Source organism: Hibiscus syriacus, unplaced genomic scaffold (genome assembly GCF_006381635.1).
Source record: "Hibiscus syriacus cultivar Baekdansim isolate YM2019G1 unplaced genomic scaffold, ASM638163v2 tig00111022_pilon, whole genome shotgun sequence".
NCBI lineage: Eukaryota > Viridiplantae > Streptophyta > Magnoliopsida > Malvales > Malvaceae > Hibiscus > Hibiscus syriacus.
Window position 1 is genome coordinate 2,142,618 of NW_024062956.1, and position 3,780 is coordinate 2,146,397.

At 33.3% G+C, this 3,780-nt stretch overlaps 1 pseudogene; it reads left to right on the forward strand.

Moving 5' to 3' along the window:
* Positions 1-1,979: 1,979 nt before the first annotated feature.
* LOC120150576 lies at positions 1,980-3,482 on the forward strand (annotated as a pseudogene).
* The last annotated feature ends 298 nt before the right edge of the window (positions 3,483-3,780 follow it).

The window sequence follows — 3,780 nt, forward strand, 5'->3', positions numbered from 1 at the left end:
TTATATGATAAATATGAACATATGAGAATAAGAGATTAGATAAGTGACTTGGTGATAGAAGCTATATGACCATTGATTAGGTAAATATGAATAATTTAAGTGATATGTAACTATGAGTATTTGAGTATGTATCCATGTGAGGTGATTCATGAGATTATATGAAATATTATACTATATGACTATGTGAGTATATGAAAAAGAATATAGGTACATGCAAGTTATATAGAAAGGAGTTGTGTAACCATGCCTGATATGTATTACATGTATGGGAATATAAGAGAATAAAACATAAACTATATGAAAAGATATGATTCATGTGATGTGAACCATGTGAACACATGAGAAAGTGTATAAGTTATATGTATTACATGATATATGTGATTTTACAAGAAATAACATGAGCTATGTGATTACATGATTATAAGAGATCAGACATGTGATAAAAGATAATTAATATGCATGTGTGAATATGAAATGATATAAATGACAATGCCCATGTTGTGTGTCATGAGAGCTAGGGGTATAGTTGGCATGCCAAAAGTCGAGGGTCTACGCGGTCCTTCGGGATATATATATATATTCTTTGGAACATGTGTGAAGTCTTGTGAGATACATACTTGATCCAGAGTATATGTATATGATTCTTAAGGAATGATATGTGGTCCTTATGGACATTATTATATGGCACTATGGTGCAATTCTACGCGGCACTACGGTGCAATTCTACGTGGCACTTCAGTGCATTTATATGAGCTATGGTGACAGCATTAGTGCACAACATCCATAGATTCACATATCTATAGTTCTCACATATGTACATGGGCTAATCAAGAGATATAAACAAATATATGTTAGTGATATGATAAATGTTATAGAAATGTTATGATGTTGTGTGTGTATAGTGTTTGATTGAAAAGGTTAAGCATAAAAGTATGTGATTACATGATAAACTGCTAATGATGATTTACGTGTATGTATGTATTTATTGTTAATTAATCTGATATGATTTTGCATGATATGAGGAAATCATGTAATTTGGTATAGCATGATAGAACAGAACATGCATGTATTGATATATGTTATAAAGTGCATTATAAGTTTTTATGCCTCACTAAGTCATAGACTTAGCGTGTGATTGATTCACACGTAGGTTACAAAAGCTAGAAGAGAAGTGAAGAAGAGTAGGACATGTCAGCATATTCCTTACAAAATTTCAGATCAGAAAATAGATGATTTAAATGGTTTTGGTTATTTTGAATATAGTTGGCATGTACTAATTGATTGAGTTAAATATGCTCTGATCGATTATGGTTTTTGTGGTCAATTTATGGAAATAAACCACTTTTACTTTAATGAAAGTTTTAAATTTTCTTGAATTTTTGTTAAGAGTCAAAGTTTGAAAAGTTAATGTGACACATCGACTCGGATCCGGGTCGGTTACGGGTTGGGGGTGTTACACGCCTAACTTTGAGGTTGGTGTCAATATGACTACAAGTTTTAAAATTTTATCAATATGACTACTTAACTATTTAATTGGTGTCGATAAAACTAATTTATAATTTGAATCTTAAATTTTTGTCTTTATTTTTTCTAAATTATTTCTCATAAATTTGAATCAAATAAATTAACGGCAAGTGGTTATATTGAAACCAATTAAATAGTTAAGTGGTCATATTGATAAAATTTTGAAAATAGTAGTCATATCGACACCAACCCCATAGTTAGGTGGTCATTCAAGTAGTTGACCATAGATTTTTTAGGTGAGTGACCAAAATAAAATTAAAATATAATGTTAGATAAGATTTTGAAAAATAATAATAAATAGGTGACCAATATAAAAACTAAATATAAGTGAGGAACCAAATAAGTAGTTTATCCTAATCAGTTTAACTCAAAGCTGGACCAATAAAAAAAATTCTCTATATATCAACCATTGGTATTCCTGGCAAACATTTGAGTTCTCCCCGCATCGAGAACGGAGAAAATCTACAATCCAATCACACAAACTCTTGTACCATAAACCCTTTCATCTCCGATAATCCACTTCTTCGCACTCCCCACTCCTCTTTCGAGAGAGAAGCAAAAATGGCGGAGCACTTGGCGTCAATATTCGGAACGGAAAAGGATAGGATGAACTGCCCCTCTATTTCAAGATTGGCGCGTGTCGTCACGGTGATCGGTGCTCGCGTCTCCACACCAAGCCTAGCATCAGCCCTACTCTCCTCATCTCCAACACGTACCAGTGCCCCGACATGATTACCCCCGGCGTCGACCCCCAGGGTAACCCCATCGATCCCCGCAACATCCAATAGCATTTTGAGGTATTTCTCCTTTAATACGTTTTCATTTTGTATTAGGCAGGGATTTAAATGCGGTTGTGTTTTTGATCATGCTGCGCTTATGCAGTTGCGGACGAGATGGCTATTGCTTTCGTGATTTCTTTTAAAGGGTTGATTTTTTTTTTTTAAAAGATTAGAATAACGGAACAACAGTGGGAATAACGGCCCGCTTTTGTCATTTGGCCACTACCTGTTGAATTGCAGCCCTGAGTATTAGATGTTTCATATTAATTTTACAGGGATTTTATGAGGATTTATTTGAGGAACTGAGCAAGTACGGTGATATTGAGAGTCTGAACCTATGTGATAACTTGGCTGATCATATGGTAAGTTTCCTCTTCCGCGATGTGTCTTTGGGATCACTTTTATTTGATAATTTAATGTCATGCTTCAATTTTGTGGGCAGGTGGGCAATGTCTATGTTCAGTTTAGAGAAGAAGAACATGCTGCTAATGCCCTCAAAAATCTTACCGGAAGATTTTATGCTGGTACGACTTCTGTTTTTTGTGTTATATTATATGTATATATATTGTTCGGTTAGGATGCAAAATGCAACAATTTCTTGTGTGGCCATGTTAGAGCCGATAATTTGTCTTGGTTGGTTTTCGTGTCGAGACTCGAGATGAAGGTGTAACAGATAAATAGTTCGACACAGGAATTTAATAGTGTAAAGTCCTTGTTACGAAAACATGTTTATTATGCAGGTTGCATTATGACACTGTTAGTGCTTTGAAATACACTTAAACATGACACACTTAACTGATTTAGACATGATTAACCTACTTAAAATTTTTCACGAATAATAAGTTTTTTTTCGCATTTCAAATATCAATAACTGTTAGTGCAGGTTCACAATTCTTTGATATGGATTTTTTTTCTCATTTTCCTTTTAGGTTTTTGCCTTTTGCAATTGTCATGCTGCTTGACTGCGTGTATTTAGTTGTTGTTGTATACTAATATACATTTTGATGCGTTCATGTTATATAAGAAAATAAAGATGAACAACTTAACCAATCAGTCAAATGTATCTCCTTCGCAGATAAACCATTGCAGCTGGTGCGGAAGCTTCTAGGAGACTTTACAAAGTATAAGATGACCTCACCTCTCATATCATTCTACTTCACACGATTTGTCTTAAATTGAATCGGTTTGATTATTGAGTAAATTTCAATTTAATTTCTGACAAATTCCCTATAATTTATTTATTTATTCAAATCAATATTCTTTTAACTTTAAACTTATTAATTAGATTAAATTAAATTTGAATCTGATGATGCAAAATTCAATACGTCTACTTAAGTATTGATTTCGCTGTCTCTAGACTTTTCGCTTTCAAATGGACTCGTTTCCTATTTCGCCTTCTATTTCTTCTGTATGATCCGAGAATAAGGTTTGCAATGGAAATGTACTAATCATGAATTTAATTAGTTATTTATTGTCA